The sequence below is a fragment of the Mobula hypostoma genome, chromosome 2, assembly GCF_963921235.1.
Source record: "Mobula hypostoma chromosome 2, sMobHyp1.1, whole genome shotgun sequence".
Taxonomy (NCBI): domain Eukaryota; kingdom Metazoa; phylum Chordata; class Chondrichthyes; order Myliobatiformes; family Myliobatidae; genus Mobula; species Mobula hypostoma.
In genome coordinates, this window is record NC_086098.1 from 137,154,302 (window position 1) to 137,178,248 (window position 23,947).

Below are 23,947 nucleotides of genomic sequence, written 5' to 3' on the forward strand. Positions count from 1 at the left end.
GAGATTTGATGGCCAAACAATGGTCTCTGTGCTGGAGCAACTTTATGCTTTATCCAGCCCCCAGATGTAATTTAATAACCCTGAGGAGAACTTGCTGCATCTCTGACTATGCGCTCAGATAAGTGCTGTGTGTGCTTTTACACCCAGACATCAACGCCTGCTCGAATTGAAGTTGACATTTAACAGCTGGGCCAGTAAATCATCCAGCTGTTTTCCATGTGTTTGCCAATGGCATCGATTGTCCATTGTGTATGCTGTGAAGAGGTGAGGTCATCCACATGTCCGACCACATTACACAACAGCCATTTAGGTTCAGATGAACCCGAGGGAGTGAGCAAGTCATATGATTTCTGGGAGACGGCCTATTGCTAGTGTTTGATCTCAGCTGTAATGAAGAATTAGGCCATCAAGCAGCTAGGCTTGTATAACTCTATATTTCATAAATAGTTATTTAGTGATCAGAGTGCTGCTCCTAAACTCAAATGCCCCTGATTGGCATTTGGAAAATAGAACATAGAACAGAATAGTATGGGGACAGGTCTTTTGACCCATCATATCTGTGCCAACCATGATGCTAATCGAAACTACTCCCACCTGCCATATCCGTCTATTCCCTGCCTATTCATACGTTGTCTAAATGTCTATTAAGCATTGCTGTCATATCTACTGATGCCACATTCCAGGTAACCACCATTCTATGTGAAAAGAAAAAAAAACCTTGCCTCAAATCTGCTTTAAACTTTCCTCTTTTTCACCTTAAACCTATGCCATCTGGAATTTGGCATTTTCACTCTGAAGAGAACACTACTCTCTATCCCATGTGTAGAAGTCTTAGGAACTTGTAAATAAAAAAATTCTGTAAAGTGAAGATGCCTTCCAAATAATGAAATGAAAAGTTTCTAAATATCAAAAAATTACTATAAAGAGCAGTAAGCAGGGAAAAAAAATTAAATCAAATTAATATTTGGGGTGACCACTCTTTGCTTTTAAAATGGTATCAATTATCTTGGGTACATTTTTATTAAGAAAATTGGCTGGTAGTTTGTTCAATGCATCTTGAAGAATTTGCAGCAGTTCCTCAGTAAACTTGGCTCTCTCGCTCCTGTCTCTCCAGGTAATCTCATCCAGCTCAATGTTGAGATCAGGGCTGTGTGGAGGCCATACTATCTGAAACCATGCTTCAAAAAAAATCTATAGTAGCTTAGACTTTTGCACAGTACTGTATGCCTTTCATAACTTTTTTACATACTTCTATTGAGTTGCCCCTTGGCCACTGACACTGCAGAGAAAATGATCTGAATTTGTCCAACTTTTCCTCATCAGTAATACACTGCAAACCAGACAACATCTTGGTGGACATCTACACCTTCTCAGGCCTCCACAGTTGGTACTCACATGTGACTAACAAGTTTTCTATTGCTGTAACATGACTTGCCAACGTTCTGACAGATGAAGGCAAGTGTGCCTCACGCTGCCTCGTTTATCGCCCTATCTACTTGTTCTGCTGCCTTCATGGACCTACGGACTTGCATCTGAAGATCCCAGTGTACATCAATGCTGCTGAGATTCCTGACTTTGCACTTGTCCAGATAAAACTCCATCTGCCATTTCTCTGCCCAAATTTCCGACTGATCTATCTCCCGATATATCCGTGGGCAACCTTCTTTACCATCAACAACGCCACCACTTTTTGAGTCCTCAACAAACTAACTAATTGTACCACCTACGTTACAGACAACAGAAGTCTTCGTACGAATCCTTGAGGTTGGTGATCAGTAGTTAGAAAAACACCCCTCCCCCCTCCCACCCCCCCCCCCACCACCACTATCCTCTGTCTTATGACCAAGGCAATTTTGGATCCAGTTTTCAAATCACCATGTGACTTAATCTCCTGGACCAGTTTACGAGGAGAGAACTTGTCAAATGCTTTACCAAAGTACTCTGACCAGGACAACATCTACGGTCCTGCCCTCATCAAACATCTTCATCGGCTCCTCGGGAAAAAACAAAGAGAATGTTTGACACAGACACACAGGGGATTTTATTGTTTTTTTTTTGTCTTCCAGCACTCCACCCATGGCTGGAGGACACAAAGATCTCTGTGAAGGCTCCAGCAATCTCTTCACTTTTTCTACCTCTGTATCCTGGGATAGATCCCATCAGACCCAATGAATCTTAATGTATTTCAAGACATCACAGCCTTCTTAATATTGATACCTCACGAGTGCCATTGTACTCCTCCCTAATCTCACCATCATTCCTCTCCTCCTGCTTGGAGAATACCAGTGCTAAGGAGTTCACCCACATCCTGACTCTATGCATGAAATCCCTCCTTTGTCCTCGAATGGAGCTACTCTTTCCATAGCTACCCACTTTGCCCTTTTTATGTATAAAGTGCCACTTAGAAACCTTTAATGAAAAATGTGGACTACTTACCATCCCTTTGTTTGATTCCGAAAAACTGATGGCTTCTAATTTGTTTCAGATCGCTTAATAATTTGTTTCACTTCAATCAGTAGCCTGTAACTTCCCTTTCAGAGTCGAGCTTTTGAACGGCATGGCGTTTTTGCGGTCTGAACTGGAGTCTCAAAGGTCTAGGATGGTTGTGGCCTGGCACGTACAGGCCAGATCGAGGCAGCGGGGCCTGGGTTGAAAAATGGGGAATGAGCCAATGTTTGGCTGCTGGAGCAGACTTGGAGGCAGTTGGAAGTGGCAGAACTGAAGCAGCAGGGCTTGGGCCCAAGTGTGAAGAACAAGCTGAGGTTTGACCAGTTAAAGCACTGGGGTGAACTGAGGCAGCAGTTCCCAGGCCTGAGAGCATAGGGAAAGTGCGCATGGCAACTAAGTGCTCACGAAGCCCAAATGAACGGAACTCAACAATCTCCCATCCTTTTTATGTACAAACGTTTGTATATTAAAAAATATTTAACAAAAAACAGTTCCAATGTCCATTAGGATATGGGAATCAGTTTCAACCCTTGATGTTACTACAGTTCTTAAGGTAGCAAATGCTTTCACTAAGTGCCTTTAGCAGCACAAGAGCTGTTGCTCCCTTCTTTGTCAGGCAGTCAGCGAGTTGTTCCTTTGTAGTTGACCATAGCATGTGATGAACTCTATGTGCTCGGAGGAGCTCCTTGATGCTTCTTACCTCTAGGTGAAGCCTCTTCTCTGTCACTGACTTGGTGGATTTGATAGCATCAACCAAAGAATAGTTATCTGTGACACAAGTTATCTGTAGACTGTCCTTCTTTGGCTCACCATAGAAAATCTCTGAATAGAGTGTGGCCAGATAAACAGCATTGTCAAGACCTTCAGACATTGCAAGAGTTTCTCTTGAAAGCATACTACGTACAACTCTTTGGATGCTTCTTGATTGGCAACAGTGAGGGAAAATCTTCCCTCTTCTCCCATTGGTACAGTAAAATGTCTTCCTTTAGTATCTCCATCAGGGAGATTTACAAATGAGGCATCACTGAAGACAACAAGCTTCAGTGAGCTATCCTTTCCAAGCCTTTGAAACTTCAAGACTACTTTTTCAGACAGAATTCTGCGCACTATCTTGTTTGCCTCATGTAAAGTTTGTACTTGTGGCAATTTTTGTGCTGGTTGCCAAGTTACAGGCATCAAACATGATGTCAGGTCAGCTCTGTCTTGCCTTCCATAAAATCTGACCAATTTTTTGACTTGAGTTGCTCAGCTCCAGCTTCACTGAGGGGTGCATCCCATTGTGTGGCATGTGATGATTCCATGCTAATTGACTGAAGATTCCTGATGTAGCTTTCTTGGTGCAGTTGTACAGTTCCATCAGCAGCAAGGATGTCTATCCCTACGTAGCAGAATCTGTCATGTTCCTCAGGTCCAACCAGAAAGGCTGACTTTAGCTGAGGGATAACTGTTATAGCCAAGTTTTGTGAGCCTCCCCATATGAAGTTGTCCACATGACAGGCAATTACTCCAATCTCATGACATCCTGAACCTTGCCTGTCAAAAAAAAACCAGCTGGATCCACTTGTGGCATCTTTCCACCTGTTTTCAACATCATTTCATCAATGTTTTTATACCAGTTGAGTGACGCATCTGCTGGACCATACACTTTTAGAGTTTCCACAGTGTTCCTTCACTTCTGGCTTCAAACAGGGGTTGAATGTAAATGTCACCTGACAGCTCCATTCTCTGTAAGAATGTGGATTTTATGTCTGTGGAATGGGCTTGCCAATGCTTTTGATGTATCACTGAGAGAGGTTATTGAGGAGACTTCGATGCACATCTTGGTGAGTCTTTTCAGAGTTCTACGTTCAGTTCCTCAAAACCTCTAGCCACCAGACATACTTTTGGTATAATTCCCGTCAGGGTTTCTTTCAGAGTACATGCACATCTTGCAGACACTGTCTTTTGGCCAATGTCTCTGACTTCCTCAAACACTCTATCATTTCTCCAACTACTAATTTCATCCTGATTTGCAGGTTCAAATGACACCTCCTTAGTTACTAGGATATCTTCATCTTAACATTTTTCAGATGGTCCAGCCTGATCTATTCTTGATTCAATATGAAGTCTGTCTACACGTGGCATGTCAACTGACTCTGTGGTACCAGTGTCCGCAACTGGTTCTGGGTAATGCAGGTTGTACTAACCTTTGCTTCTCCCAGTGGCTTTTGCTTCAGCTTTGTATGAGATATCTGTGGCTTGGTCTACAAGTCTCACAGTTTGTCCTCTTTTAAGACTGAAATTTTCATGCTGTCTTTGCACTTTTGATGATTTCTGTTCAAGCTACTCTGTTGGGTCCTTAGCTGCACTCTCCTCATCCCTGTCCGTGCTATGTGACCGTGTGCCGGGTAAGTGTTTTTCATTTTTTTGTGTCATTCTCCACAGAGTTCTGATGATCTTCAGTTTGTGCTTTACGTAGTCTGGAATGATGCACTCTCACATATGCACCTTCATTATCTCACGAATACCACAACTCCATCGTGACCAATGACAACTCCAGGACCTTTCCATTCTGTACGGTCTGCTCTTTTGTAATGCACTCTGACCCCTGTCTCATGTTTCTCATCTGTAGGGTGACCTGTGCCCTTGGTGTGCCACAAATTCTCTCTGAACACTCTGCTTCAGTGAAGGGCTTCGTTGATGCTGAAGTATATTTCCCAACCCATTCACTCCGTGTCGTGCCCTCTAGAGCAGGTGGTCTGTCAACCACTACAGAGGGAAGGTTTGGATTCCGGCTAATCACAAGTAGATACGGGCTATAGCCGTGTACATTGTGCATGGAATTCTTCACCATAACGGCCCAGTCCAGGGCTGTGTTTCATTGCTTTTCCTTACCTTTAGTATTGTTTCAGTAAGTATTTGATTGTGTCACTCTAGAAGTCCATTACTCCAAGGACTATATGCCGCTGTTGTCTTTGTTTCAAGGTTTTATTATCTCTGAAATCATCATTATTAAATTCACTACCAATGTGAGAATGAAGTACTAACTGTAACACAAAACATGACCACAGATGATACTTTCACTGAATACTTTCCGAGGTGGACCATGCACACTTATCCTGGAATTGATGAAGTTTTTTACTGTCTCTTGAGTGTCTTTGTGTGTTTACTTTGCTACCGGCACTGAAATGTGTGAACTCATCAGTGATGTAGAGATATCACACTCCTTGCTTGAGTTCAGGTAGGTCTGCAGCTACTGTTTCATTGTATTCAGATGCTAGTGGCGGACCAACCATAGGCTTGGGCGTGGGCTTTTCAAACTTTTAGCATGTCTCACAGCTGTCTATTATCTGCTTTAGAATGCAAAAATAATCTGCATCTTTGTTTCTTGAACTCCTGAAGTCTGCTTGTGAAGTCTGAGCAACACTTTTTGTGTTTATCATCTGTGGTCATGTTTTGTGTTACAGTTAGTACTTCATTCTCACATTGGTTTTCCGTGATTTCTTCATCTGTAGTGTCCACACAGTAATGTCCAGAGCTGGTGAGCTCAAGGGATACTGGCTTTTGCAACATCGTTGTTTGGTCATTCTCCATATCCAATATTGTTCCCACTTTCTTTAGGGAAGATTTACTCAAGCATAATGGAATGTTCACTGGTACCATCTCCATTTTGATTAAGCATTTCGTCGGCCCTACTCTCATGGGAATTTTCACTTTTTTGGTAGAGTGCACAGTTTTCCATCTCCAAATTTGAATGCTTTGTTACCAGGTGTATCTGTGTTCACTAGTTTATGCACGTTATTCTGGTTTTGTTCACTTACATAGCTTTCGAGCCATTGTTCTCCACACACTGTGCATGTGCACGCTCTTGTCAATAACAGCAGATCCTGGAGATTCTGTTATTGAAATCTCTGCCTCAGATGTCTCTGCATTAGTAAGTGATTCCTTCACAATCAATGCGATATGACAGTCTTCTATGTTATTTTCTTCAGTTCAGTTCTGTGTGGACAGTTTCTTGTCCCATTTAAGCATTTTGACAAACCGCACATTTCGATCTCCTGCCAAGCTTGTTTAGTGGATTTGTGCCAGGTAATGGTACTCTCGTCTGGTCACTCTGGGACCTATTCTTGCTAAACTCTCGTTTCTGCTCAGTGAAGTATGCCATTTCCTGACTCAAACTAATTCCAACTGTTGTCTTGGCAACACACATCAAAGTTGTTGGTGAACGCAGCAGGCCAGGCAGCATCTTTAGGAAGAGGTACAGTCGACGTTTCAGGCCGAGACCCTTCGTCAGGACTGGCGAAGGGTCTCGGCCTGAAATGTCGACTGTACCTTCTTCCTAGAGATGCTGCCTGGTCTGCTGCGTTCACCAGCAACTTTGATGTGTGTTGCTTGAATTTCCAGCATCTGCAGAATTCCTGTTGTTTGTTGTCTTGGCAGCCTTTTCTCCAAAAATCCCCTCCAATGCCGATTTCATAGATGCAAATATAAGTTCTGTGCGTGCAGTTAATACTAGCTGTCTGTCCTTGTGTCTAGACATGCATTATCCAACAATTTAAAAGTTAATACTGCATCAGAAAGTACCACTTTGTGTTTGCGTATGCAACTGTACTTTTGTTCAAAATCAATAAAATACTCCATATTTCTAGAACAGTTTCTGGAAAATTTGACGCAGTCTAAATATGCCTCATAAATCCGATCCTTTTCATCATTCAGAAAGGCTGAGTCAGGTGTATTTATTAGCATATTCATACCATCATCTTTGTTCAAGTCCTCCACCGACGTTCCCTTCCCAGTCTCTCTCTAGCGGCTCCCAAAAGCGGCAGCACAGCTGTTTCTTCTCGACTCTGTAACGCGGGTCCATGTTCCAATTTCATTTTTCCAGCTTTCGCAAGGCTTGCTCTCGTTGAGTGCTGGCGGGGTCCTGTAATTAGGAACCAGCCTCTGCTACCACGTTTAATCCTCAAGCAATGAAGACAAGATTTTCTTTCGTTTTAACAACTTTGCTTTCTCAAATATAGTTCAGTGTATAAAGGCTGCTATCTTCTTGCCCGCAACTTCCCTCCAGCCCTCGCACACTTGCCCTTATCAGGGGAAGTGCACGTATCAACCAAATGCTTACGTAGCGCAGATGAACAGAACTCAACCACTAGAAGGGCTGAGTCTTCTAGTCCAGTTCCTATCTTTCTGTGCTCTTATCTTGCTACTTGGATATGATCTGTATTAAATAAATGCTCAGTCTTATAAAGCACAAAAGCGTTTGTGAAGTACTTTGAGCCTGCAAAGGATGTTGCTACCATTGCTGATTATTGCCCCCTTCATAACTTGTAAAGGAAACACTAAGTTAATCAAACATCTTACTTCTCCTGCCCCACTCCACATCTCAAAGTCAACATCATTTCTGGCATCTTCCCCTTTCATTTTCAATTCTGAAGGGTCTTGGCCCAATTTCCGAAGATGCTGCGGGAACCTCTTGAGTTTCTCCAGCATTTTGTGTGTGTTGCTCTGCATTTCTAGCATCTGCAGACTTTCTTGTGATTATAATTTCCTAGATTCTGAACCATTGATGCAATCCACTGTTAGATGAGACTGCTGACAATCTGTTCTTCAAGTATGGAACAGTAGGGCCTTTTTATAGAAGAATTCTGCGCAAGAGGATCAAGGCATGAATATGTTTCATTTTATAGTGATCAATAACCCGGCTATTAATCCTACATCTATAGATCTCTGAGCTAAGGTGCCAGTCAGTGGGGAGTCTCGGTCGTTGGAGCATAGGTCGGAGAGTTGGCTGTGGAGGCCGGTGTCCATGTTGCTGGCACTTCCCTGTAAGGACGCTGAATGAATTTAGTTGTCCATGACTCCTGGCGCATTGTGTCATCGTGCACAGAAGGGAGGCTTCAGGTAATATTTATCCTGAGTTATGGTGTTTTTTTTTTCAAACAGTAGAAATCACTTGCGTAACTTAAAGGAGACAGCACACCCGGAAGTTTAACTTGTGCACCGAGTTAGCACTCCTCCTCACTTGCCATGCCTCCATGGTATTGTACTGAATGGCATCAAAAACACACCAGACTGATAACAAATAATAATATTGAAAGTAGAGAGAGAAGCAAAGCTAATTTAGACATTGCTTAGGTAAACCCATGAACACCACCTCACTGCTGTTTTCTTCTGTTTTTGCACTCCTTATTGAATTTAACTTTTCAATATTTCTATACTCAGTGTAATTTATAGTTTTGTTATTATGTATTGTCCTGTACTGCTGCATAACAGCATATTTCATGACTTACGTCAGTGACATCAAACCTGATTCTGATGTTGGATGTGATTTAATATTATATGAGGATGGGGTGTCCAGAATTCAGGTGTTTTCCACCTTCTGTCCACCTGGGTCTGTCCAAGAAGCAGCTCCACAGTAGAGTGCACTAAATCTGTCTGACTGGTTTCTCAAGAGGATCTGTGGGCTACAGCTCAAGAGATGGTCGTTCACCTGCAGGTGAATCATGAACTGAGAATGGTCTCCTGTTAGATCTCCCCCCTCTCCCTCTGTCGTTTTGCTTGACTGATTTCAGAAATGTGCTTTGATGCTAGTGGTAGTAGTACTGCTGTAATGCTGACCGTTCGTGCTGTCCGTGTGAAGTTTGTGTATTCTGGCAGGGAAACTCCAGTTTCCACCTACATCCTAAAAGACTAATTGGGGGAGGGAGAGCTGAATGCAACATGAGAATAAAATAAACCAAGATTATTTATGTCTTCTCACCTGTCTGTCACCTCCTCCTTCCTTTTCACCCTTCCACTCTCCTCTCCTATCAGGTTCCTTCCTCTCCAGCCCTTTATCTTTCTTGCCACTCCTGGCTTTACCTATCACCTTCTAGCTATTCTCCTTCCTCTCCCCCCACTTTTTTATTCTGGCATCTTCCCCCTTCCTTTTCAGTACTGAAGAAGGTTCTTGGCTCGAAGCATCGACTGTTTGCTGCCTGACCTGCTGAGTTCCTCCAATATTTTGTGCGTGTTGCTCAGGATTAGTGAAGATGGGTGCTTGACCGTCAGTGTAGCCTTGATGGGCCAAAATGCCTGTTTCTGCTGTATCTCTTTCTGACTATGGCAGTTTTCAATTTACAGTTTCTGTGGGAAAAGTTTTATTTTTCCCATTGCTGTTTTAATCTTCATGATGCTGTGAACGTGAAATCTCTCATAATGGACTCTCTCAGAAGTGAGGCCAGCCCAGCATGCACGTTTATTTATCCAGGCCTCTGATGTGGACTTCAGTATTACAGTCAGCATTTATTGTCTGCCCCCAGTGGACCCCAGACTAAATCGACCACATTAGCAGGAGCACAGACAGAATAGGGAAAGACAAATGATTTCCCCCTCTGAGTGACGTTTGTGAACTAGGTGGGAGCTTACAACAGTACACCAGTTCCAAACTCAGCTTTTACCTCACAGTTTTACTGAATTAAACTCAAATTTTAATCGCCCACCTCCCATGCTGGGACTTGAACTCATGCCTCAAGATGGGTGGTTTAGAATGCTGACTGCTAGTCCAGTACTTCAACCACCATGCCTATGTACCCCAGAGCAGGGCTCTTCGTGGACCTGGACAAAATCCCCATTCTGAAAATGTTAAGAATAAAGTTTGTGATGAGAGTCCTTTGTTGAGGTACATGACTTAATCCCACTATCCCTTCCAGAATGAAGTCCATACGCCTACAGGTCGTAGCTATTCAGGAACAACCCTCATGCCCTCAAATGTGATGCCCTGCATCCAAAACTGTTTCAATCAGTGGTCTTCTAGACCAGGGGTTCCCAACGTGGGATCCACGGACCCCCTCGGTTAATGGTAAGGCTCCATGGCATAAAAAAAGTTTGGGAAACACAGTTCTAGACACTGTCATCTGGGTGGAAAAATATTTTCCATCTCCCACTCTATTCCTTCCACCAGCTACTTTTGATCTATTTGACCCCTCTGCTTGAGGAAGTCTTTCTTAATTTACCTTGGCTAACTTCATACACCTGAAGTAAGCTTCCCCTGGGCTACCTCTGTTCCAAAGATAACAAGTCCAGTCTCTCACACCTTACTTCACAGCTACAGTCCTGGCAACATTTTTATAAACTTCTCCATTGCTGTGACATTTGGTTGTAATGTGGTAACCAAAACTGCGTGCGGTACCCAAGCTGTGGCTTACTAAGTGTGTATTTAACCTCCCTGCTCTGTTATGTACTGAGATTAATGATAAAGAGTTCCCAATGTCTTTTTAACCTGCTTGACTCTAATGCAAGTGAGTCTTGTCCCTCACTCATTGCCATATCCCCTTTATCCTTGTAACATTACAATGAATCCCCTGTACCTGTGGTTGGTCCCTTTATATGCCAAGGATGCAATAGCCACTCAGTACTGCTCAAAACCTTTCCTGCTTCAGCCTAATTAATGGAACGCAGGGGTTTGACAGTGGTCCAGATTTCACAGAGCAGGTCTTGCCACTGATAGAGTTAATCTGCCTAACCTAAGCTTGTACCTTTCTCTGAAGAACAACCAACAACGTTTTTAAAAAATCCTTTTGGAACCAATGACAAGGCAACACCAGTAGCTTGATGAACATAATGGGGTCACGTGGGTGGGTCAGAACACATCCTGGCTCTTAACCAGCTGAGGGAACCTTTGACAGATGGCAAAGCCTCTTCCCTAACTTCTGCTGAAGCTGTCAAAGCTACTGAAAGTCCTTTCTAGTTAGCTTTCAAAACCTGAGAAGAAAACTCATCCGTCTCTCCGTCTCTCCGTCTCTCTCTGTCTGTCTGTCTCTCTCTGTCTCTCTGTCTCTCTCTGTCTCTCTCATAATTTCTCACAGCCAAAACCCAACTACGTTCTTGGTGGATAAAAATGCTTCCATGTATCACTTTAACTTTAGCCTATGTATGCTCTCTAGTTATTGATATTGCAATAGGGAAGGGCTTCTCACAATCTACAGTGTTTATGCCCCTCATAATTTTGTATCCCTCAGTTAGGAACTCCTCTCCACCCTCCGTCTCCTCTGGTGAAACCCAGCCTTATCCAGTCTCTCCATGTTAATAACACATTCCATCTGAGGCAGCACCCTAGTGAATCTCTTCTGCACGCTCTTCTCTGCCATCATGTTTGTCCACTAGTGTGACGGTCAGAGATGCTTGCACTCCTCCCGTTGTGGCCTCACCAACATTTTATAAAGTTCTCTCTATTCTTGAACCCTCTGCTGCACCTAGTGAAGGCCAGTATCCTGTACATCATCATGACCACATTTTATGCTTGTGCTGCCATCTTTACATTGAGCATACAAATCATTGAGAAGATGGCCGGCCCGATGGAGCTGACTGAGCGTAATTAATGTTTCTTTGCGGGGAACGGTGGCCCGGGGGAAGACATTGACGTTAGTTTACTTATTTGGAGAATTTTGCAGATGCAGCTTGTGGTATCCCTCCAATACCTTGAGATGCCTGTTGTAAACAGCCCAGGTCTCAGAAGCATCACGGGGGACAGGGGTTGTTGCTGCCCAGTCAACCATTTGTTTTGCGCCAAGTTTGAAGTCTATCCTCAGGCACTCAAGGAAATGACTGGTGCCTGCCTTCATGGAGAGGTGCGCCAGAACAAGCCCTGGCTTTCTCAGCAGCTGAGAAATGCATTTGACAGAGGCTAAATGAGAAGTGAGCTTCAAGTGGAACTTTGTAGGATGGTAGAAGGGCTAAGGTGTAGTATGGTGCAGAGGGAGCAGAGTGGAAGCAGCGTCCACCATCAGGGATCCCTACCAACCAGGCCACATCCACCATCAGGGATCTGTACCAACCAGGCCATATCCACCATCAGGGATCTGTACCAACCAGGCCATATTCATCATCAGGGATCCCTATCATCCAGGCCATGCTCTTTCTCACTGCTGCCATCGGGAAAGAGGAGCCTCAGGACACATGCCACCAGGTTTAGGAACATCAGGCTCTTGAACTGGGGGTGGGGGGGAGCGGGACAACTTCACTCACCCTATCACTGAACTGTTCCCACAGCCTATGGACTCACTTTCAAGGATACTTCTCATGTTCTTGATATTTATTGCTTATTTATTTGTTATTATTATCATCATCATCATCATTTTTTTGGTTTTGTACTTGCATAGTTGTCTTTTGCACATTGGTTGTTCATCCATCCTGTTAGCAGCCGTCTTTTATTGATTCTATTGTTGCATGTATTTACTGTGAATACCTGCAAGAAAATGAATTTCAGGGTTGTATATGTGACACAGATGTTCTTTGATAATTTACTTTGAAATTTTAACCTAGGTTTTGTGGACTTTGAGTGTAAGAGCAATCCTCTTGTATGCTTCAGTGAATGAGCGGACGTGACTTAGAGGCCAGCTTCTGAACACGTGTACAAGCTCTGTTTACACACTGTAGCACAATTAATGAGGGGGGAGTGACCTCGGTTCTGGAGTGGAGTAGCACAGGTTGAACAGTTTCCCCACTAAGTCCTCTAGATTAGCTCCACTCCAACAGAAAGCTGTAATGGACCATACAGGACACATTGTTGTGTTGGACTGCAGACTGCTGCAACATTCATGGACTCGGGAACTTGGACTATTCTTTTTCTCTGTGTGACTGTACTTTACTGCTGTTCTATATATGCTATCTGTGCCTTGTGCTGTGTATGACTGTTGGTACTGTGTTTTGCAACTTGGCCCTGGAGTAATGCTCTCTTGTTTAGCTGTACTCATGAGTATTCATGAATGGTTGAATGACGATTAAACTTGAACACTATAAAGGGAGAAGTGGCTGCAGGTGAGCAATGGAGTTGCAAGTGTTACAGCAACCTTTTGGATCGGGGCAGTGATTGAAAGCAAGACATGCTGTCTCAGACTGTCTCTGTCTCTGTCAGCATACTGTAGTCAGCTAGCATTGGCCACAGTTGTATGATTCTTCCTCCGGTGAAGCAAACTTGGTTGTGTTGTCAATAAATCTGTGTCGGATATTTCCCTCTTGAGCTGAACAATGACCTCTTGCCAACAGAATGGAAGCCGCAAGATGCCAGCTTTGGGCTGAATTTCAATATCTGTTTCCTGCCCTACACCCAGCAGTGTAACAGTGCAGTTGAAACCAATTTAGCAGCCAGGGTTTCAAGCTTAAAACTATGCAGGACTGTCACATAGGATATCCTGTAAAAGCAGCAAGTGCTGGGCACACATCTGTGGCAAGAGAAACAGAAACAGGGTTTCAGGTGAAAGACCCTCGATAAAACTTTTTCAGAGTATTTCCCGTCTCTGCCCAAAGATGCAGCCTCACCTGCTGAGTATTTTCAGTCATTTCTAGTTTAGACCCAGCATCTGCAGTTCTTTTTTTGGATAGGCTGCCTCAGCTGGTTGAACCTGCTTCATTTTCAAATGATTTGTATCTGGGATTGGTCTGAGTGGGTTAACTGGTGGTTATATAAATAAATTGCCCAGAACTACCCAGCCTACCCATGTTTGACTTTATAACTATCCTCTAATTGAGATTGTCGCAAATGATCTCAGCTGAGCAAGAGATGAGCATATGGGATAGCAGCTGGTTGGGGGCATACCTTTTCCTCCCTTTCTTCTAGAGCACTAAGCCCCTCCCATAACACTTGAAACCCCATTCTCCATCTTCGGTCAATCTGCCTCCCCGGTGAAAACACAGTTTGTGGGTATTCTTTCATGATATGATCCTTTCTTTGGTGGCCAAGTGAATGCTGTGCAGGACACCTCGGTTCACAAGTTCCAGGGATTTTCTTTCCCGCTCTCACCTCACACCCTCGGCTCTTGGGCTCCTGCATTTTCAACTTTTTTTGTATTACTAATTTTTTTATTACAACACCAACAAATTACATTCAATACAACCAATTGCCAATTACAATTTGACTGTTTAACCCAGCCACCTCCCCAACCTTCATCGCCATCCCCCCTCTACCCCTCTCTCCCTCCATCTCTCTCTCCTCCACCAACCAACCGAGTAATAGTGCATCCACAGACAAAGCATTCCTATTTTAACAAAAGATCTTTTAAGTTAGATATCAAATTTGTCCACATTAAGATTGTGTTTGGTCGTGCATCATTTACTCTTGCTGATGAAAGTTCCAGGTAAGAAATGTCCAAAAAGCTCTGAAGCCAGTGAGTATTTGAAATATCATGGGGAGGTTTCCAACGCTGGACTACAATCTTCTTAGCTGCAGTCAGGCCTGCCAGCCAGATTTTGCATGTTTTTTTCTGTAAGGGAAAAGGGGGAGTCATCATTTAGAAGATGTACAGCAGGGTCCATTGGTAATTGTACCCCCGTTAGTTCTGATCAAACTTCAGAAAGTTGAAGTTTGATAAAAGGATCACTGTTCTGAGCCACAGTTCTGCTGCTGCTCCTCAGAAGCTGCCTGACCAGCTGAGTATTTCCAGTATCTGCAGAATACTCCATTTCAATTTCTGCAGTCCTTTACTACTTGTGACAATTGAGCTTCATTTACTTTTCATCACATTTACAAAGCTCTGAAATGCTTTCTCCTGACATAGATGCAATAAAACTCTCTCGCCTGCCTCCAACAAGCATATTTCTGAAGCCTTTTTTTTACATGGTCGCATTATATGGAGAGGCTCTCCCTGCACGTATAAAAAAGTCGTCAGACTTGTAAGGGGCGGGCTGGCTGACAGGTCGAACTGAAATGTTGCAGCAACTTATATATGTTGCTCTAGATTTTAACAAAATTTTTTGTTTTTAATTTTTGGGTCAAATGAGAGAGAGAAGGTGGGCTCTCACCATGTACTGACAATAATAATGACCTAAGGTTGTCAATACCCTGGTAAGTTAAATCCTGAGCACCTTGGCGGATGTGATGCAGTTAATTTAAGCGGAGAGTGATCACCTGCCTTGTCCACTGCTTACTCGCAGAAATTATCATAGAATTACGGGCGTTTATAGTGCAGGATGTGGTCATTCTGGCTGCCCTATGTAACCCAGTTAATAAAGGGTTATATCCTGATCCCAGCCCTCAGGGTGTGATGCTGTCACTGCTTGGGTGCATACTTGAGTACGTTAAAGGTTTATACCTAAATCATTCTTTCAGGCAGCAAGTTTCAGACCCACACCAAACTCTGAGTGATTTTCGTTTAGTTTCCAGCAACCTCCCTCTAATTGCCTTGCGCCTCCAGCTACTTACCTCTCTGCCTCTTTCATATTCACTGTCCAAAGCTCTCAATCTAACGTATGCAATTAAATTTCCCCTCAATCTCCTTCAGGCTTGCTTTATTTAGAACAATTTTTTCCATGTAACTAAAATCCTTTGACCCAAACATCATCTGCACCAGACAGAGCAAAAGAAGTTTTATGCCAGCATGCCTTTCTGTATTGTAGAGATCTCAACAGGTTGCCATACTGTGACAGGGATCTAACTAGTCCAGTTCCAGAACTGTAGCTCATTTACAGCAAAATGAGTAAGGTACTATGTACATTGCTACTATCAGGCATATGTTAATTTACAGTTAAATTCCAACTGTTTGGAAACCTGATGGTTTAGCATCTGACTCATTGAGTCTCTGTTTCCTACAGACTATTAAATTCACCAGGCTCCCTTTAAATCCAACTATATTTTAAAATTGGAGAGAGGTGTGCACACAGAGAGCGGTGGGTGTGTGGAATGAACTGCCGGCGGCAGTAGTGGAAGTGGATACAATAGGGTCTTTTAGGAGCCTCTTGGATAGGTACATGGAGTTTAGAAAAATAGACGGCTATGCGCTAGGGAATTCCAGGCAGCCTCTAGAGTAGGTTACATGGTCGGTGCAACATTGTGGGCCGAAGGGCCTGTAATGTGCTGTAAATTTCTATGTTCTATGCAAAATTTAAAATATGTTATACCATGTGACGTAATAAAGTGAATTATAAGCGTGTTGGTGCATTAAAAGGAGTAACATTGAACAACCTGTAAAAGCTGCCAGTTCAGCATCACAAAAACTCTGTGATAACTCTGGGTTATCAGAGTTTTACTGTATTCAGAAATCAGGGCAAAGTTGTCAAAATGTGCTTTCTCAAGTGGGATAATAGTCCTTGCCATCAGTGACCAGAAGTGAAAGGTAGTGATACTGGAAATCTGACCAGACTCTATGTCAAGGTTTGAGTGTGTGATGTCTCATTTAAAGAATGAGTGGGACTCTGCAGAAACTGAGATTGCAGAGACAGTTGATTGTAGAGTTTAAGTGTCACGTTTTAAAAAGTGAGCAGGGCCTGTTAGAACATTCCATGGGGCTTAAGATTATTTAGATAATTGGGCACTTGGTAAGGGCTAATGAAAGTAAGTTAGATTTAAGTGGAGTAGCCATTGTTTGAGTGGGACAGGGTTAGAGTGGTGAACAGATGCTCTGGTGAGAAGAGGCAGAGGCTGGGCTGAGGTTTCTGTCAGGGTTCTCTTTCTTAGTCTAGAGTAGTGAGAATGGATCCCAGGTCAGTGATGTGCTCCTTGTGCAAGGTGAGAGAGCTCTGGGAGACTCTATCTCCTGCATTGCTGTGTCTGCAAAAGATGCACCTTGGCACAGCTCCTTACAGACCGAGTTGGGGAACTGGAGCTGGATGACCTTCAGTTCGTTTGGGCGAATGAGGAGGTGATAGATAAGAACTACAGGGAGGTAGTCACACCTAAGTTGCAGGAGGCAAGTAGCTGGCCGACTGTTAAGAGAGGGAAAGGGAATAGGCAGATAGTGTGGAGTACCCCCATTCTCCTTACTAACAACTATACTGCATTGATGCTGTTGGGGAGGAGGGAAGGAAATGGCCTACCAGGGGAAAGCTTCAGCGAGCAGGTCTGTAGGTCAGAGTATGGATCTATGGCTCAGAAGGGAAGGGGGAGAAGAGGAGTACAGTGCTGATAGGTGCAAATGGACAAGGTTGGCTCATTCAGACCATCAGGAGGCACGGGATGCAGGGAAACTTGGCTGCATGGATTCAGAACTGGCTTGTCCACGGAAGACAGAGGATGGTAGTAGGTGGAGCGGATTCTGCTTGGAGGTCAGTGACCACTGGTGTTCCACAGGGATCTCTTCTGGAACTCCTGCTGTTTGTGATTTTTATAAATGACTTGGATGAGGAAGTGGAAGGGTGGATTAATAAGTTTGCATGCAGCACGGAAGCTGTTGGTGTTAAGTATAGCCGTAGCTTACAGTGGAACATTGGTAGGATGCAGAGCTGGACTGAGAAGTGGCAGATTAAGTTCTATCTGGAAAAGTGTGAAGTGGTTCACTTTGGAAGATCACCCTTGAAGGCAGAATACAAGGTTAATAGTAGGATTCTTCACAGTGTGCAGGAACAGGGGGATCCTTAGATCCCTCAGAGTCGCAGTACTTGATAATAGGGTTGTTGAGAAGGCATATGGTGTGTTGGGCTTCACTAGTCTGGGGATTGAGTTCAAGGACCGCGACAGTTCTGTGAAACTCTGATTAGACCACATTTGGAATATTGTGTTCAGTTGTGGTGGACTCATTATAGGAAAGGCATGAAAGCTTCAGAGTGGGTGCAGAGGAGAGTCGATTTACCAGGACGCTGCCTGGATTAGAGCGCATGTTTTATGACGATAGGTTGAGCAAGCTAGGGTGAAGGAGAATGAGAGGCGACTTGATAGGCTGTATAAGAAAATAAAAGACAGAGGTAGAGTAGACAGCCAAAGACTCCCGCCCCCCGCCGCCCCCAGGTGGAAATGGCTAATATGAGGGGGCATAACTTTAAGGAAGAGAGAGGTAGGATTTTTACACAGAGTGAAATGTGCTGCAGGGGGTTGTGGTAGAGGTATATAAATTAGGGACATTTAAGAGACTCTGAGCTAGGCATGTGGATGAAAGAAAATGGTTTATTTAAGAGGGAAGGGTTATATTGAAGTTACAGCAGGTTAAACGATGGGCAGAACATCGTGGGCCAAAGGGCCTGTACTGTGCTGTACTGTTCCATGTTGTATGTCTCTGGGCCAGGTAGGGAAGTATCTTTTATCCCACAAATATGCAGGTCTCTGTTCCCATTGTCTATTTTTATAAAACCATTTCCAGTTTACCTTGCCTCTTTTCGATCTTTGTGCCAAAATGTGACAGTTGATATGCCTCTCCGTGTTGCCTTTCATCGGCTGCCTATCTGCCCACTCCACCAACCTGTCTGTCGTCTCTGTAGTTTATTCCCGTCCTGCTCACAGTTCGCACTGTCGCTGGGCTTCACGTCCACTATGCATTTGCAAACTGTACCCTTTACGCCCACGTGCAAAGCATTAATAAAGATGGGGAAGGCTCGGTGTTTGAATCAGGTTTATTACCATTGTTCTCTTTTTTTCACCTGTTCTACTTTACTGTCCCTTTTTGAACACCCATGGAGTTTTTGCTTTCATTTTCCCATCCTGCACCCTTATGGAATTGTACCTCAATTGTTTGTGAAACATCTCCATCCTGATGTCCTCCTGTAGTTCAATTACAGTTTTCCCTCCATTCCCATTTACTCAGGTCAAGTCGTCTCCTCAGCTCATTGAAATCAGCTCTTCTGCAGTTGGCTGTTTTCACCATGAAATGGTCTGGGTCATTTTCCAAGGTTACCTGCAGGCCTTGTGGTCACCTTTTCCAAATATATAATCCCCAGGAGGCCGGCACCACCCCTTCCTCACTGAGTCATTGGTGTACTGATCCAGGAGTTTTCATGAACACCGACAGCACCTCCATTTGAGTGAAGTTATTGCTCACTCAGTCTACATTTTGAGCATTGAATTCCCTTGTTTTCATTGTGTGGTTGTTGCACCTCTGTAATTTCCCCACCAATTTTCTCCCCAGCATCCTTCTCATCAATTGGTCACCCATCAAGCAGTTCCAGTAGTGCAATCACACCTCTATTGTTTTTTAATTCTAAACGGACAGAATATAAAATCAGTGCTAATCTAGGAGTTCTTTGAAACGCTGGATTTCTGCCAAGAAAGATGATAATGTTTTGGTAATGAACAAATATTAACAACTCAGCAGCAATGATTATTCCTTCAAGCTTCCTAAGTACCCAGTGAATCTCCCAGTCTGCTTTGATGAACTAGAAAATAATCGAATTCCACCAGATCCAAACCTTAGCTTCACCCTTCCTTGCTGAGACATAGATTGCAGACACTGACCATGGTGGTGGTTTCTGGATATGGAAACTATTAAGTCCCAGCATTTCTAAAATATATTTCTGTGTCTCTGTCTTTCTCTCTTATTTATTTATTTATTCAACGCAAAATAGGCCCTTCCAGAACTTCGAGCCCTGCCGCTTAGCAACCTATTTAACCCTAGCCTAACCACAGGACAGTTTACAGTGACCAATTAACCTACTAACTGGTACATCTTTGGACTGTGGGAGGGAAACCCACGTGGTCACGGGGAGAACCTGCGAACTCCTCGCAGACAGCAGCGGGAATCGAGCCCGGACTGCTGGCAGGGTAAAGTGATGCACAAACCGCTACACCACTGTGCCAGCGACATTTTGATGACCTTATCATTTTCAGGGAAATTAAAGTAGGAATGTACTGTAAGTGCTTGTGCTTAAAAACCATCGCATGCATCTTAAATTATTAATGGTGCTGATTTCTGCATTGAAAAAAATAAAAATATTTCCTTCCTAGCCACACTGGCACTGGTGAGAAAAAATGCTGTTGATAAAGGAGTTATGTTTTAAAGAAGATATAAAGTGGAAATATTTATGAGTGTTATATAAACTATCTTATGAAATCTTGGACTGCAAGAATCTAATGCTAAGTGACATGTGTTCATCCATGGTCAATGTCATTTGATGGTGTCGAGACTAGCGCGTGATTTGGATTTAAGTGAGGGAGAGTTGCGCAGCATCAGCCTCGCTCTCTCTTCCCAATTCCCATCTGGATCCAGTGGCAAGACGGAGTCTAGACGGCTGGAGATGGGACTAGGTGCAGTAGATGAACAGGACGTCTTCTGTGTCTTGTCCTGCTCTACAGTTCCACGACGCTTGCAGAGACCCCCTTCTTGACCGTTGGACCTTCCATTGGTCTTGTCCGCTCAATCCGCCGGAGTCTGTCTTCACATGCTGGGATAGCCAACTCCCTATCTCACCAAGGGTTTGAGACCCGTCGGCTACCCTCACCTGGTTTAGCCGGCTTGTCGAAACCGTTGCCCAGGGTGTGGTCGCTGTCACATGCAAAAGTGACATAAGAACTGACTGAAAGCACTGTGGAATGAGCACAGAGACACAGCAGAGTCGTGCAGTTGGTAGAACACTGATTCAGGGGCACTGCACTGGATCCCTCCCCAAGACCCCGCCAACTTGCGATTGGTTTCAACAGGACAGCCTCTGATGTGGAGAAGTCGTGTGCTGCACTGTACTGATGGAGAGTTTGCATTGATGATACGCGGGTGTGGGGGAGAGACAATTCCCATGGTACAGGTGATGGTGAGGCACATGCCCTTGTCAGTCTTTTAATGCAGATACAATGTGCTCAGCGAAGGATCCTGAATGGTATGTTCCAAGGAGCTGAAGCAATAGTACTGAATTTACCTTGTAGTCTTTCAACCCAAGAATGTTTCAGTCTGAGCTGTTCAAATTCTAGGAAAATAGAATAACGAACCAAGGAACTTTATCCAGTGTTGACCAATTCTGGAGTCTCCCGACATCTGTGTGAACTGGAAACTTGCCTCGAAGAATTTGTGATTGGAGAAGCACTGGTGTTGAAATTCCCTGGCCTTCTCCTTGGGGAGAATGTATTATCATGGATTGTGTCAGACTGGAAGGAATAAATAGGTCATTTTTTTCTTACAATAGAGAAGGGGGGCCCTTTTGGCCCATTAAGCAAGTCTCTGCCAGCTTTCAGAACATTCCCATCCACAAGACTGCAAGAAATTGTAGGCATTTGTGACCACACCCCGTCCATCATGTAAACCAGCCTCTCCTCCGCAATGCTCAGTGGGCCGGATGGTTTAATTCCATCTCATGGACTCTGTCTACACTTCACACTACCTCGGGAAACAGCCAACACAATCACGGATCCTTCCCATGCTGGTCATTCCCACCTGTAGGGCAGAAGGTTCAAAAGCCTGAAAAGATGTGCCACCAGGGTCAAGGACAGTGTCTACCCTCACTGTTATACGGCTCTTGAGTAGACATCTTAACAGTAAAAATGAAATCTTCGTCTCTCAATCTACCCTCTCCTGGCCCTGGCACTTTATTTGATTGCCTGCTCTGCATTTCCCCTGTAACTATAAAACTATTCTGTTTTTTTTTGTTTTTCCTTGTATACTATCTCAATGTATTGTGCTTTGTGTGTTCGGAAAGGCTGAGTGAATTTAGTCATAGTCATAGTCATAGTCATACTTTATTGATCCTGAGGGAAATTGGGTTTCGTTACAGTTGTAAAATAATTAAATAGTGATAAAACCATAAATAATTAAGTAGTAATATGTAAATTATGCTAGGAAATAAGTCCAGGACCAGCCTATTGCCTCAGGGTGTCTGACCCCCCCAAGGGAGGAGTTGTAAAGTTTGATGGCCACAGGCAGGAATGACTTCCTATGACGCTCTGTGTTGCATCTCGGAGGAATGAGTCTCTGGCTGAATGTACTCCTGTGCCCAACCAGTCCATTATGTAGTGGATGGGAGACATTGTCCAGGATGGCATGCAACTTAGACAGCATCCTCTTTTCAGACACCACCGTGAGAGAGTCCAGTTCCATCCCCACATCATCACTGGCCTTACGAATGAGTTTGTTGATTCTGTTGGTGTCTGCTACCCTCAGCCTGCTGCCCCAGCACACAACAGCAAACGTGATAGCACTGGGCACCACAGACTCGTAGAACATCCTCAGCATCATCCGGCAGATGTTAAAGGACCTCAGTCTCCTCAGGAAATAGAGACGGCTCTGACTCTTCTTGTAGACAGCCTCAGTGTTCTTTGACCAGTCCAGTTTATTGTCAATTCATATCCCCAGGTATTTGTAATTTACTGAATGGCCATAAAGTGTGGCTACCTGCCTAATTCTTCGGTTCAGAAAAAAAGTGGAAGAATATGGCACGAGTACAAAGAGAATTCATTACCCTCTGAATCTGAGAGAGGAAGCTGTGGCTGAGGTGTACATTATTATCTTGAAAATGGAAATCTTGGCACTTGGGGGGAAAAGTATTCAAGTGAAGATGGCTGGATATAGTTTCTGTCCTTTTTCTGCTGTTACCTAGTGCTCCTGCTGTTATATCATCATCACAAACTTCCTTCTCCGAGTACGCTTTCTCCTGATCTATTTTCTTGTTCATTCTTCACAGAAATAATTGTTCCGGCTGCCTGCAGTGAAAATGCAATAGCTCACTAGGATGGAGATAATTGGATGATTTGCATGTCAATCAAGCTTGGTGGCCATCTGCTGCAGGTGATTGGTTTGACTTTGTACTTAGCTCAGGCTCTCCAGAGGAAAGGAACAAATAAATGTTTGTTAATTTGGGAATCATTGGGAATAATATTCACTCAGAAGCAAAGAGTACTTTGAACCTATAAATATAAAGATTAGCTCTATTGTCACACGTACATCGAAACATAAGGTGAAAGGCGCATTTTGCGTCAATGGCCAACGTAGCATGCCTACAACTTACGAAGCCTAACCCATTCGTCTTTGGAATATGGGAGGAAACTGTAGTGCCCAGAGGAAGCGCACGCAGTCACAGGGAGAACATGCAAACTTATTGCAGACAGCAGTAGGAACTGAACCCTAACAGCTGATTGAGAATGTTCTGCCGTTCAGTGGGACCATGCATCATGCCAATACCGTATCCCTTCACTCCTTCTATGGTCCGTGGTGCCTTTTCTCAGTCAAGCTATTTGGTTCTGAGGGTGTATGAGCTTATCTGTGCTGTATTTTGTCAAGAATCCTGCAAGAATGTTGTCTTTAATTTATTTTTATTGCTTAGCAACTACGAAAAGCTGCACAAGTCTTCTGGGAGGCTTACAGCATCATGCACAAATTAAATAACAATAACTGCAGTGTCCGTGACTGGTACAACTTTCAGACAACAAGTCATAAACTTGCCCCTCGTGAACTGGGAGCCATTGTTCTTCATGTCCTTGAGGACCTGAAAACTTCTGTAACTGTGAGTCTGGAGCTGAACCATGATCCTCATCTATCTAGAAGGAACTAATGACCCAGCCTTGAAATCCAATGTTATAGATTTGATAGTAGTTGGAAGCCGTTTGGATTTTAAAGCCTCGTGACTATAGTAGAGGTGAAAAGACTTGATATTTATCTGCTCAGTTGTGGTGTCACAGGCAAGGTTAACATATTTTTAAAACATTTGGGGCCGGAACTCTGAAGTAACACTCTATGACGGAGAGTCTTTGATTTCAAATGTCAATTCTGTTTGTCTTTCCACAGATGCTGCCTGACCTGCTGAGTGTTTCCAATTTTTTCCGCTTTCATTCAGCAATTGGTTTGCCCTTTGTAGCTTTATGGTACTTGAGAGGGAAGTTGGGTAAGTCGGCAAGTTATGGTTGGATGGTCAGTATGTTGTGTTG

At 43.7% G+C, this 23,947-nt stretch overlaps 1 protein-coding gene across 9 annotated transcripts in view; it reads left to right on the forward strand.

Annotated features, from left to right (window-relative positions):
* Positions 1 to 23,947, forward strand: part of LOC134342509 (tyrosine-protein kinase Fyn) — a 235,992-nt gene that overhangs the window by 107,911 nt on the left and 104,134 nt on the right. For 4 of the 9 annotated variants that reach the window (XM_063040736.1, XM_063040735.1, XM_063040738.1 and 1 more), the window contains exon 3: positions 22,708 to 22,811. The exons of the other annotated variants lie outside the window; for them this stretch is intronic. The gene's annotated coding sequence lies outside the window, so the exon portion shown is untranslated. The remainder of the gene's footprint in view (positions 1 to 22,707; positions 22,812 to 23,947) is intronic. 9 annotated transcript variants of the gene reach the window in all.